Raw genomic sequence first — 14231 nt, 5'->3', positions numbered from 1 at the left:
TGTCATTGTCACAGAATATCAAGGTGAGGTGAAATAATCATTTTTCTCTGTTGAACATGGCATTCAAGAATGAAACATGTTCATTCTATGTCTGGTTGGGGTATTTAATACATGAGTCTCTAGTGTAATATCATACTCAGTCTGGATTTCCTAAAATACCTATTTATTTAGAGGGTTGGAAAGGATGAGATTCACAAATCATATTGTGTTTTTATTTTCTTAATCTTCTTTTTTTATTACATTTGCTCAGGACTGGAAAGGCAACCACAAAACCAAAACCAGATGGGAAAAAGTAAGCCAAAAGAAAACAAAATCCTGATTACTAACAAGTATTTATATCATATTTTATCAACCTGTGACTCAATAATAATGAGCACATATTTGATGAGTATTATATCTCAGAACAAGCTTCGATCTCTAATGTCATAGATATTTGTATCATGACAGAGAATGAAATAATCCAGCAAATTAAGGTGGAAAATTTATACCTATTTTTCTCCCAGGTCTAGTAAATTAGTATCATGTGTCCCCTGACTATGTATAGAGTCACAAAACATATTTATCCTTCAAAATCTTCTAGAAGGAAAGGACCTGCAGGAAGGTCTGACCCTCTTTTGTCTTAAATTGACATAGCATGGCTATATTTGGGAAGCAGCAAAACAGAAACAAAAACAAAAAAATTGGGGAGTGATTTTGGCTTTCAGCTGGTGTGAGGATCAGGGTCTGACCTGTTTTAAATGGAATCCAAGTGAAAAGTGATGACAGACATCAAAATTATGATGTCTTTCTTCTGTCTCCATGGTAAATATCATTCTAGTCCCTATCTTTCTGATTAAAGACAAAAGGTTCCCAACACTCTTCTCCTGATCAAATAGATTTATTTTCAGCTAACATATTCCAAGTTGATCAAACAGCTTCTTTGGTCAAAAAAACTGTGCGCAAAGAGATTGTGGGTTGAGCACAAAAGGGAAGGAAAGCTGGGTCAGGAAGAAAGAAGAGGAGAGTGTTATTTGATGATTTCTTCTATTGTTTATTCTTTCCCTGTAAATACAGTTGTAGCTAAAGCTATGTCTCTGTCTTAATGTATAAACTAGCTTTTCACAGGCAGTTTTATTTTAGTCATCTACATCAGGAATTCATTTCTGGCAGGAGCTGAGCACACCACCTCCAGTTAAGACTGGCTGCAGAGAAAGCAGGCCAGAGCTTTCTATGACAATGACAGTGACTGGACAAAAAATCTGGGTGGAAATGTTCCCAATGCAGCATGTTTTCCGTTCCTTCATGGGATACAGGAGAGGGTCATGGAATCAATAACTGTCTGGCAGGGAACAATACAGGCAGTAATTGTTCTGAGCCTACTACTTTGGGAGCCTTGCCTTGCTGTATAAAACCACAAGGGGGCCAAGCTTCAACTGGAAAACTTTGAGGATGGTAATCCTCACACTGGCACCTCTGTGATTTACTCTGTCTCATTACACCTTTAAGTATTTCTTTTACCCACATCACTCTTTAGAAGCTTCTTTGGTTTCTGATATCATCCAATCTTTTCCTACAATCAGCAGAGTCCAACTTCAGAAATTTAGGAATCCTTTCTTTAACCAAAGACTGCTTCCTTTTCAGTCTTTCTAGTCAGCTGGCTGAGATCTAAAAGAAAACAAGTAGTAGACTTCAATCTATAATCACCCTGCCTTTGCCCCAACAGCCCTCACCTCACCTCAGCACTCACCTAACAACTCTTCTGTATAGATCCTTAATTAAAAAGACATGTCTTTCTTGCAATGTAGCTTATCAAACATGATTTCTCTATGCCAGGCAAGACAGTAAGCACTGCAGGGATACAGTGATCACTATCAAAGTTCCAGACAATAAATGGCATTCTGTACTGAATTCCCATTGGACAGAGTAGAGGAACTTAATTTGGGAGCCTAAGAATGGGATTCAATAGAGCCAGAAGGCATGAATCTCCTAAAATTGTGTGTGTGTGCCTGTATGTGTGTGTGTGTGTGCACACGAGTGCATATAAGCATTCTTCCAGGGAGAGGGCCTCTATCTTTAATATTGTGTAGGAGAAGATTACCATGAAATACCAGATATGTCCTCTGCTGTCTGGAATGTAAGGAAAAGAACCAAAACAGTGATGAGTAGGAGACTTGGCAGAGTCAAGGAGATGGATTTAAACATTAAGTAGAGCTATTATTTAAATACATAGTATTGCACTAATACTTAATCTGTTTCTTTCCTTACCTTCTCCCTATCATTTTCTCATTGCTGGCAACAGTTAAAAAGAAAATAAGAAAACATTTGACAAAAACAAAATTCCATTTTTATGTAAAAATATTGTATAGGCATATAATTAAAAACAGATGTTATATTTATGTTTTGTTATACTTAATGCCTGGCAGCTTTTAAAAATGTTTCATTATGCCATTATGGCTTAAGCTATTTCTGGAAAAGATGTTTCATATAGCACTCCCCAACAAATGAGCACTTCCTCCTCATTTAGACACCTCAGATACCTGAGGAAAGAGAATGATACATATAGCAGCAGAATTGTAAATAATTAAAAATCATATACTGTCTCTATTGCAGCAGATTTAGGAGAACAGAAATAAATATTTAATTAAACCTTAATTCCTTCAGGGGAAAAAAGGTGAATCAAGACCTACCTCTGTTATGAGGATGTTTTTCTAGCTCCATTTCAAGTGGCAAAGTTGGTTGGTAACAGGCCTTTTTCTTTTGAGCCAAAATTATGTTTTAGTTGGACTGGCCTTGAGGCAAAAGGCTAGACTCCGAGAGTTTCACTGGGTTTGCACGTGGCAACATTCCCAGCGGTGTATGGAGCTCTGGCCTGATCTGCTGACTGTGATTCATGAGTCTTACTTCCAGAACACTTCTTGAAAGGTGAAGCTAAGTTGACACAAAACTACTTCTCAATCTAGCAATTGATGTGTCATATTTTTTTTGCCTGGTCTCCTTCCTGACAAAATGTTTGCTTACTACCTGTAGGTGTCAGAGAAGGCATCTTGTAGGACTTGAAGCATGAGCAACCCACTGAGCAGTGCTGTCTCTAAGGTTGAATTCTCATCATCTTACACATGTCCACCTCCACCTCTTATGGAGCTAAACATTTCCTCACCATATTTTGTTGAGAACCCTGAGTCCATGACCATCCTCCCTCACCAACTGCAGCCCAGCCTTCATCCTGTTTGGACAGTAAGTTCTGTTGACCTCATGGATTCCTCCTGTTACTGTAGTTGTAGAACTCCTATAACTCCACCTAAAATGCAAACTTCTGGGATCATCTCTTCTTTCCTCTTATTGCCCTGTGCTTCTTCTCTCCTGAATCTTCTTTCTATTGCCCTTCATTTCCCCCAAGACTTTCTTTTATCTACAGAATCATTTAATTGTAAATAAAATGCCCTGAACTTCGTCAAATGTTACACAAAATGTTGTCTTCTCCTCCTTCATTCTTTAACAACTCTGACAGTTCCCTCCCAGTCCCACTATTACCTTGGAGATCTCAAGCAGTTTCACTTCCATCCCTTGTTATGTGAACCCTATGGTCTGCTCTTCAAACAGCCTTACAGCGCTCTCACTCTCCAAGCCACTTCTGCCCTAAGACTACTCTGTAAACTCCCAATCTTGGATTAACCCAAGTATCTGTCTTCTCCACTCTATTTCTGCTAAATATGTCTGGAGAAAATCGCCTATCTTTTTATATTATAACCATTATAAAACTAAGGTCTTTAGGGGCACCTGAGTAGCTTAGTGGGTTAAGCGTCCGACTTCTGCTCAGGTCATGGTCTCACGGTTTGTGAGTTCGAGCCCTGCGTCGGGTTCTGGGCTGACAGCTCAGAGCTTGGAGCCTGCTTCCAATTCTGTGTCTCCCTCTCTCTGCCCCTCCCCTGCTTGCACTCCGTCTCTTTCATTGTCTCAAAAATGAATAAACATTAAAAAAAACAAGGTCTTTAGCCAGTTTCACCAAACTTCAGACTTAACCACTCTTCTCAAGCTCCCTTCTCCTAGATTAATTTGACCTCCTAATACACTAAGAAAAATAAAAACTTTGTGATTCATATGCCTTCAACTATTTGCAGCCACATTGTTATATGTTAGTATAGAACCTTACACTCATCTCTGCCCCTACAAGCTCCAAGAAAGGAGTGTCCCTTTAAGGTTAACCCATTTCCCTGTACTCTGATCTTCTCTCCTACCTCCTCAGAGACTGTTTGGTTATTTATTTCCCCCCTCTTCCTATAATTATAAACACTCTCTCTCAACTGGTTGTGTTATGGCAACTCATGACTGTATTCTCTTTCCCAGTTCTGTGAGGAAAACATAAATTTTATCAGTTTCTATATGGTTCTCCCGCTGGTTGCAATCTATTCCATTCCTTCAAAGTAGAGCTTCTTAAAAGAGTAGATATATGTTTATCACCTCCACATCCTAAATTCTCTCTACTCTTTAACCTGTTGCAAACCACATTCTGCCATGGGAACCCCACTGACATCGTCTTCATTGAGATCAATCATCCCCTCTTTGCTAAGTAGAGAGGAGTTGTCAGAGTCATCTTATCCAATCTCTCCATGCTTTAAGACACTGTTATTTATATCCTTTTACTCCCTTGATTTCCATGATGTTACTTGCCACTTATCTGCAACTTACTCTCTAGTCAATCTTTTTCAACCTCCTTTAGGAGCTACTCTTTTTCTACTCTCCCCCTTAAACGTTGGTGTCCGCAGGTCAGTGCCTTCTAATCTGTTTTACCTAATAAACTACATGGATAATAAAACTATTTATATAACATACTAGAATAAATTACACACTGTGTGGAAGTGCCTAAATGGTATTGGTGAAAAAAACAATTGTCTTCTCTTTACATTGCATAATTTATAGGAAAAACAAAATAACTAGAAGAGGTATTAAACTAGAACTGAATTTGTTTAAAATTCAAAAATATTTAATTTTTAAAATTTTGAAATGGCTAGTTACAATTACTTGTCAAGACTCTATAGTGATGATTTCTTCATATTCTTGATAGTCACAATCAACAAAAAACTTTGTTGTCACAGATAGATGATAAAAATATTTCCTTAATTTTGACATTCAAATGTTTACAACAGTTGACATTCTATTTCCAGAATCTAATAGCTCTTTCTTTTCTTTCATTGATAAATGTAATGTTGACATTTCTTGTGAAAATATAAATTTCTAATTTCATTGAACATTTTCATATCAAGGATTTCAAAATGGTGATTCCCATCTGAAGCACTTGCAGTATTATAGGTAGTCTGGACACCACATTGACCACAAACTGACAGATCTGTTGATTGTATGTGAAATCAGAGATGTAAGACCACTATCTGAAGTGCACCTACTCTTCCTGCCCTTCCTACCACCCTCCCACCTTCCATCTCACTCAACTGGCCACACCCAATGCTTCTTGGATACCTGGACAATCAGTTCACCAAGCAACACCACAGGTGGCCACTTCTGTTCTGAAAAAAAAAAAAGTCCAGAGTGAAGTAGGTGTTGAGATGGTAGATTATATCCTTGACTATATTCTCAGTTTTGCAGCAATGAAAATGACAGAAGACCTTCATCATGTTAGCCAACTTCAAGGAATGCAATATAAACTATTAGAAATACTATAGCCAAACATTCCACTGAATGGCTACAACATCTGGAAGCAAATAGCCCAGTGACTCTTGACACTGCTACTCCCAATCAGCTTCTCTAAATTTGAGGTTATTATTGTCTTATGGAAATCAGTACCGTCTTACATCAGGCAGGAAACCCTTCCATTTGACTCTGTCTTTAGCCCTCTTTCCACCATATATATACATTCAGAAAAAGGACATTTGCTTCAATAACCACAAAAGTGTCTGATATTTTGACAATTCCCTGATGTATATGTCTGTTTTCTGAACTATGGACCTATATCTGGATATTTCCATTTGGATGTTCCACAGACCTAGGATGCCCACAATTGAACTTACTACCTTCCCCCTGAAATCTACCTTTTTACTGAATTACCCCTTACAGTAAATGGAACCATCACTACTTCAGTTACAGAAACTCAAGAGTTACTTTTGGCCTTTCTCTGTCCTTTATCATCTACATCTATTCAGTAATCAAGTCTTGTAAATTTCCTCTCAAATTTGTACTCCTTGATCTTCAGGGTCTTAAAATGCCTTTATTGGATTATGGAAATAGCCTCCAAACTGACCCTGTTGTCTCTAGATTACCCCTTCAAACAGCTACCAAAATATTTCTAAAATGTAAATCTGACAATGTAAGTCCCCAGTTTGAAATCTTTAATGATCCCTCATTGCCTATGCTATAAAGGCCAAGTTCCTTAGCATGAAATATAAAACCCATTAGAGTTGGCCCCTAAATCATCTCTCTTCCTAATTTTTACCACTCTTTCCTCATATCCTACAATAAACTGTTTGTGGTTTTTGAACAAGTCCTGCTAACTTAACTCCATGCCCTGCCTGGCCCATGGTGATACCTCTTGCAGGAACACCATTCTTCTTTTTTGCATTTCCTTATTGAAGTTATTCCCAGCTGCCTTTCCAGGTGCAAATCAGCTTCCCCCTCCTCTAGGAAATATTCTCTGATCATTTTAATCTCAGTTGCCTCTGCCAGAAGCACCCTTTATACTCTGTCTTATCATAGAACTTATTATATCATCTGCTTCCTTGAATGTTCTAAGGAAAATTATAAAAATATACACTCCTGGCACATAATTTTTATCACCAAGACCCTACAGCATAGTGTTTGGCCCAGACATCTGGGCATTATAGAGAATAATAGGAAAATCTTAAACACGAACATGAAGACAGCTTTATTTAAGAACTATATGCTCAGGGCAAGCATACAGCAAAACTGGAGCTGTCTTTTCTGCATAACCAGGATGTGAGTCAGCTGCATGTCCTAGTGTTCTTCACCTAGATTATCCATTCACCGCCCCCACCTTGTGCCAGCCCCTAAATTAGACCACTGTCCACACCCCAAGTCGGTCTCCCTACAACTCTCAGTTATGCTCCTACACAAAAGTCACTTTCCTGTGGGTAGGTCGTTGCCATAAATAGTGCAAGGAGTTTATGCTTCCTAGGGGCTTCTGGGTCAGTTGAGACCATGCAATCATCATAATCTTGATACCTGTCTTATGAAGGGATTCTAACTATGGCCATTCTCTGCCATAGTTGGCCAGAGAATCACCAGAAAGCACTTCCACCACACAGCACTGACCAATCTCACTTTACCATTTAAGCTCAGAACATAACATAACTTGATATATGCATTCAATATCCATTTAACTTCTGTGTCTTTTTGGCTTCAATACCTTTCATTTGCTAACCAGAGTAGTAGTCAGTAAATGCTGAATAAATGAGTGAGTCTTTTGGCTAGTCAAGGTTGCGGGTAGGCTTTGTATTTTGAGCTAGAAAAAAAAAAATAGGAATAAAAAGTAGATTTGGATGCATAAATGGCATCAGTTCACAGCACTGAGGACCTTCAGTGCCTCTATGATTCCCACACCAGCAAAAGAGCCTAACCATAAACCTAGAGATGTAACACCAAGGAAGGCTGACATTTCCCAGGTAACCATTGCATAATCTCCCTGAATAATAAGCACTTAACCTACTGTGAACTTTAATCATGAGTTAAAGAAAAACCTACATTTAGAGTTATCCAATAATGGAAGGGCCCATTTCCTGCTGTGTGTTGATATGGAAGGTGGACAATTGATTGCTCAGAAGGATGGAAAAGGGAACTCTCATTCTGAGGACAAGATTAAACTCAAAAATTATATGACCCTGTAATCATATCATCTGGTAACAATAGGCTATATTTCTGGCTAATCTTATAACCCCTGAATACTCACAGGACTCTAAATAGGAAGCAAAAAGTAAATTTTCCCGACTTTTGGCTTGATTTAATGCTGACATCACATGACTTCAACATTCAGGGCAAAGGAAAGGGAATGGAGTGCAAGGAAGCTTTATAACAATTTCACTAAATGGTTCAAAAGACTTTCTTGAGCATTAATCAATTGTTTCAAGACAATAATTTGATGATTTAAGAGTAAGTAAAACAGAAGCATATGGATTAAATTTTCCTTGAAGTACCTTTGAGTTCCAAAGTAGGAAAAAAGACATTTGGCAAAATCCAATCTGCCTTTGCCAAACCAAAAGTGTTTGAAAAATAATTTGAGAGGTTTTGCCAAACCCCAAATGCCACTGTGTCCTTCCATCCCAATAAGTTCTCCAAAAGTGCAAAACTAATACATCTACTCAGCATTTCAAATTTGGTGGGGAACGAAACTGCTTCATTTAGAGCCTCAAAAAAGCTCCTTAACATTTTTAGAAAAAAATTAATGTGATTGAATGGTCTTTTACTTCCCATTTCTATTCTGACTTCTAAAATCTCCATCTCAGAATTAAAAAAAAATTGTTCACTAGGCATGCTGTAAAATTATTTTGAGTCTTTAGAAGAAGAAATTTTGAGCAGAAAAATTACTTTTAAATAAACTCTGCAAAAATGCAGTAATGTCTTCTTATTGGAATATTGTATGCATATGTGTTTCCTTCTTTATGTTTTCATAGTGCTGACAACCTAAACAATCGGTTTTTATTTAAATCATCTCTGAACTAAAATTAAATTTGTGGGGCACCTGGGTGGCTCAGTTGGTTAACATCCAACTCTTGGTTTCAGCTCGGGTCATAATCTCACAGTTGTGACTTTGAGCCCCACATCGGGCTCCATGCTGACAGCATGGAGCCTGCTTGAGATTCCCTCCTTCTCCCTCTCTCTCTACCCCTCCCCTGCTCATACACATGTGCTCTCTCTCACCCTCTCTCTTTCTCTCAAAATATATAAATAACTATTTAAAAATTGAATTTGCAATTAGAGCTGTCAATAGGCTATCCTCTGGGGCCTGAATCAGGTCACAATTGAACCAGTAAACAAAACCTTTGTGAAATCAACAGCATGGTTTGCAATGTGGGTGGCACAGGCAAGTCTTGTCCTCCTGCAAAAATGATTCCTTATTTTCAGCAGTAACCTCAGCTATGTTGAATTTCCTCCATTCAAGGGGTGTTTTTTTTCTGGAAGATTGCCACTAAATGTCTAATATACTTTGCATTTGCAAAATGGCATTCCACCACCTAACAACTAGGAATCAATGCAGTACATCTGAGAGGCACACAGGGCTTTCAGTTCCCAGGGAAACTATTCACAAACTTTTTATTCTGGGACTAAAGCATTTAATTTTCTTTTTTTGGTTTCTTGCATTTTATTTTTAATTTTAAATAAAATTCTTGAAATTTTTATGGGTACTTAATATTATATTTCTCAAATATTTATCATTTATTGAAATTTAAATGAAAAACCTTAAAAATGTTTTGATTATTCAGAAATATATGGTTTGAATCATTTTTTGTTGAAATAATTTATTTCCACAGAATATATGAATGTTTAGAACACATTTTACTCAAAAAAAGATTTTTCTATTTTCTCTAAACTCAGTTATTTAATGAATGTTCTTCACCTTGGACTTATCCTTTGAGGCTCTGCAGGAATGACTTGCTTGTTAGGAGTTAGCTTGCTATAATAAGAGGTCTTGAGTTAAGAATAGATCCATGCATGTAGTACCATCTTGTGTTGCAAGAACTAGTCTTGCTGAAATGTGAACCCAAGGGCATTTGTTTCTGTTCCACAGATGCTGTTATATAGTAGAAAAGAGGGATCAGCAACAAGGCCCTGGGATGCTATCTTACTGGGATCATTTGATACAGAGTTCAGTCTAAGACAGCGAAGCCAAAAGACAATGAATTCACCTTCTCCACTGACATACCAAATCTATACCTATTTAGAGAATACAGATTCTATAGAAGAAGAACTGAGGCCTGACTGAACAGCTTCTGCACAACAAAAGATAGAGACCACATAAAGAACAGGAGAAACAGACATGGTAAGGAAGGGAAACCCTACCCCTATACTAGGAAACACAGTGGGGAGGGATAGTACTGAGGGAACAAATTTGTCTTCCCTGGGGCACAGACGAAAAAAGCTGTGGTTTAAAAGAGGGACTGGAATATAGAAGAAACAGCTCTAGAACAGAGCCAAACAACAGGGTAGCTGCTGGAAATCCCTGGTTAAGAGGAGCTGGAGAACACCACAGTTTACACTTCCACTCCACCTTGATGTGCAGGCCAAAGCAAGGTACAGGCATCCTAGTGGGCCCTGGGCCCTTAGCCCAAACCAGTCAAAGCCTTCCCACCAAGGCAACCTCAGTGTGACACACACTGGAGTATACCTGGTCAGTTCTTACTACAGTTAGGCATCTTGCCAAGGTGACACAGGTGCAAATCATTCCAGAACTCTCCAGGCTCACACCATTTTGACTCTAGCTACCCCACCATGATGCCCCATGGTGCCCCACTGCACCATGAAGTGCCCCAGAAACCCCAGGCCCTTATCCCACCTCCAGCCACCCTGCTAGGGCACCCCCTATAGAGAAAGCCTGGGGACTCCAGCTTGTGTCACTCTGGATTCCAGCTGCCTTGGGCTCCAACTGCCCTACTAGGTCACCCTCTGCAGGAAGCACCTTGGGACCTCTGCAGCTTTCACCCACTTCCACTTCAGCTGTCCTTCTGAAGCACGAGACCTCTGCATGGAGAGCCCTGGGACTTCCCTGACCCATACCTACTTCACCTCCAGCCATCCCACCAGGACAATGAGTATGTACCTATCAATAATTAGGGACCATTTGGTTGCAAGGAAGAGGAAACCATTCAAATTAGCTCAAATATAAGTGGAGCGATTGGAAGAATACAGTGGAATCTCACAGAACCCAAATGTAGAAAATAGAGTTGGGCCCTTTTAAAAACTAAGGTCTTTAGGTACTCCCCCACCACCATTTCTCATTATCTCTGCACCTACTTGTCTCCACAGACTTTCTCATGTTGGTTTGTTATAACTGAATATAGTCACGGGTCCTGAAACTAGATGATGGTTCCAGGGTTTGCTGCATCAGAATACTAGTCTCCAGAGATAAGACTCCCAATTATCATGGAGTAGGGCAGAAGAGGAAATGCTTCAAAAGGTCCCAGTGGCCTACAGAGCCCATAAATTGGGATGTATGTTATCATCTCCCATTGTGTATAGTGTTTCTATTTTACTGGATCCACACAATTTGCAACATACTACTCACAGGGCAAATAGAGTCATATTCCTTTATTTCACCAATTTGGTAAAACAAGCCTAAGATTTCATCTCTGGGTTGACAGATATGTTTGCTACTTATTCTATAACGTAGTGGTTACTAAGGTGCTGGGTGGCTCAGCCAGTTAAGTGTCCAGCTCTTAATTTTGGCTCAGATCATGATCCCAAGGTGGTAAGATTGAGCCTAGCAATGGGCTCAGTGTGAAGCCTGCTTAAGATTCTCTCTCTCCCTCTGCTCTTCTCCTCTGTTTGCACTCTCTCGCTCTAAAATAAATAAATACATAAATAAATAAATAAATAAACAAATAATTAAATAAATAAATAGAATTTAGTGGTTATAAAACTTATAAACATTTATTACCTCATAGTTTTTCTGGGTCAGGAATTTGAGGGTTGCTTAGCTGCATGATTCTGCCTCAGCACCTCTCATGAGGTTGTAGTCAAGATGCTAATCAGAGTTACAGTCATCTGAAGGCTTGACTGGAACTAGAGGATCTGCTTCCAAGTTGGCTCATTCACATGGCTATTGGCAGGATGCCTCAGTTCAGCTCCTTGCTGACTACTGGCAGGTAGGCTTAGTCCCTTGCCATATGGACCTTTCTGTGAGGCTGGTTGAATATCCTAACGGCTCAAGAACTAGTGATCCAAGAGAGAGAACAAGGAGAAGGCCACAATTCCTATTATGACATAGTCTCAAAAGTCACACAGCATCACTTCCACCATGTTTTTTTCATGAGAAGCAAATCACTTAAGACAGTACACACCCAAGATAAGGGAAATTAGGTTCTACCTTTGACATATTTTTAAACTACCACATCAGAAGATCCATTTTTATCTTCTTGTTTGCCTGCCTTAAAGTCCCTGACATCACATAGTACCTCAAAAGGACTCAATGCAATATAAATATGAAGTCCAGTAAAGTTCTAGTCCAAATTGGGAGAAACTCTGGTAACTCCCCGGCTACTGGGATAGTTATCTCTGCTCCTCCAGGCTTTGCAGAACCACTGTTGGATGTCAGACTGAAAACACTGGAGCATGCACAGCATCATCTCATTGTCCCAGGTTTCTACATAGCTACCTTCAGCAAAACTGACTTTGTCACAACCCACTCCCTCCACATTAATTATGATTCAACAGGCTCCTCACAAGATTCTCCATCCTCTTTGTCTCTCACATAATCTTTTTCCTCCAAGTACCCAGTGTGCTCATGCTCAGATTCCTAAGATTCTATAGGTGCCATCTGCTCTCCCCTGACACTCTCAGCCTCTATCTAATTTTTAAGTTTCTAGGATTTCTAGGAGAAAATAAGATTCATTTTCCATACTAAAGCGTGTATTGAGTCCCACAAAAGTAACATATCTCAGTATTTAAAAGGAGGAGGTATGAATTTTACACTTTGCTGAGCTAGGTAATAATTTGTTCTTTGGGGAAAAAATAAGTTTTTTGTTTAAATGATAGGTGGCTGGGATTGTTAATGTGTGTTTTTTGGAAAATTCCACATAGACAAGAGAGAAAGGAAAGGATCAAACACTAAGATGAGAACCTAAAATTTTTTCAAGCAGGCAGGAGTTAGATTAAAAACCCCATGGTTTCAGAGACACTAGCACTGAGCCATGAATTGATTCAAGACATCCCCTTATTGAAGTGATACATCTTTAGTACTTGCATTAAAATATACTGACTAGCTTCAGCCTACAAGTTTTTGGAATTATTTTTAGAGCTGCTACCCAAAAATTTAAGTCACAAGATTAATTTGGGACTGAGAAAGAATTTAAGAATCATCTGTTTTCATTATTTCATTTTAAAGATGATATCAACTACATTGGTTATTAAGCTGTTGTTATCTGCTATGCACATTAATTCATGACTCTACAGTGTGCGTATACTTTATATTGTGGCCAACATATAGAATGATCAATTGTCCTGGTTTGCCCAGGACTGAGGGATTTCCTAAGTCATGGGACTTTCAGTATTAAACCCAGAACATTAGGGGGAAAACGAGATAATTTAGTCACCCTACTAACATATTGTATTTGTTATCAATTGCTGTGTAAAAATACACCAAAACATAGTGGCTTAAAGCAGCAGGTATTTATCTCTCACAGTTTGTAAGAGTTAGGAATTCAGGAGCAGCTTACCTGGGTGGTTCTGGCTCAGGGTTTCTCATGATATTGCTGTAAAGCTTATGGCCAGTGCTGCAGCCATCTGAAGGTTCAACTGGAACTTAAAGAGTCATTTTGAAAATGGTTCACTGGTATAAGGCCTCAGTTCCTCACTACATGGACCTCTTTTCATGATGTGGTACCAGCTTTCCCCCAGCACAAATGAGCCAAAAGAGACAGAAGCCACAATATTGGAATTTGCTTGTTTGCTTTTTATGATCTTGCCATGTAAATGACATACCATCACCTGTCACATATTCTATTGATTACACTGACCACTCCTGACACAATATGGGAGGAAACAGCAATAGTGGTAACTTGAATAATGTCAGAGCCCAAAAGGTGTCTGTACAGGAGGAGTGTGGAGTCAGAGTAAGTAAATAGGTTATATACAGGAGAATCTGAGGAATTGAGTAAACATATTTAGTATAATGGGAGCCAGGATTCTCGGTGTTGTAAAAGGGAGTTATAAATCTGGAAAAGAAAAACCATCTAACATTATGGTGTTAGATTGAAAATACCACTATGAAATCATGGAGTTTTATTTTTTATATTTTGTTAATGTTTATTTATTTTTGATAGAGAGAGAGAAAGGGGAGAAGCAGAGAGAGAGGGAGACACAGAATCTGAAGCAGGCTCCAGGTTCTGAGCTGTCAGCACCTGGCTCAACCCAATGAATTCGTGAGATCATGACCTGAACTGAAGCTGGACCTTAACCAACTGAGCCACTCAGGTGCCCCGAAATCATGGTTTTCAATAATATAAATAGATGCGTAAATAAATGTAGATATAAATGGAATTTTTATAAACTCCTTAGATCCATCCAATGAGAGGGTA

At 38.9% G+C, this 14231-nt stretch overlaps 1 long non-coding RNA gene across 3 annotated transcripts in view; it reads right to left on the bottom strand.

Moving 5' to 3' along the window:
* The window catches only part of LOC122200724, a 48018-nt gene extending 36167 nt beyond the window's left edge, over positions 1–11851 (bottom strand). For 2 of the 3 annotated variants that reach the window (XR_006193905.1, XR_006193904.1), the window contains exons 1-3: positions 11594–11851; positions 5452–5498; positions 1502–1644 (exon numbers count right to left, since the gene is read on the bottom strand). This is a non-coding gene — a long non-coding RNA (uncharacterized LOC122200724). Of the gene's footprint in view, positions 1–893; positions 978–1501; positions 1645–5451; positions 5499–11593 lie in introns of those variants that run through there. The other variant, XR_006193903.1, reaches the window with a different exon arrangement.
* Positions 11852–14231: the final 2380 nt, after the last annotated feature.

The sequence above is a fragment of the Panthera leo genome, chromosome D1, assembly GCF_018350215.1.
Source record: "Panthera leo isolate Ple1 chromosome D1, P.leo_Ple1_pat1.1, whole genome shotgun sequence".
Taxonomy (NCBI): domain Eukaryota; kingdom Metazoa; phylum Chordata; class Mammalia; order Carnivora; family Felidae; genus Panthera; species Panthera leo.
The sequence above is the reverse complement of the archived record's forward strand: the minus strand, read 5'-3'. Positions and strand labels throughout refer to the sequence as shown.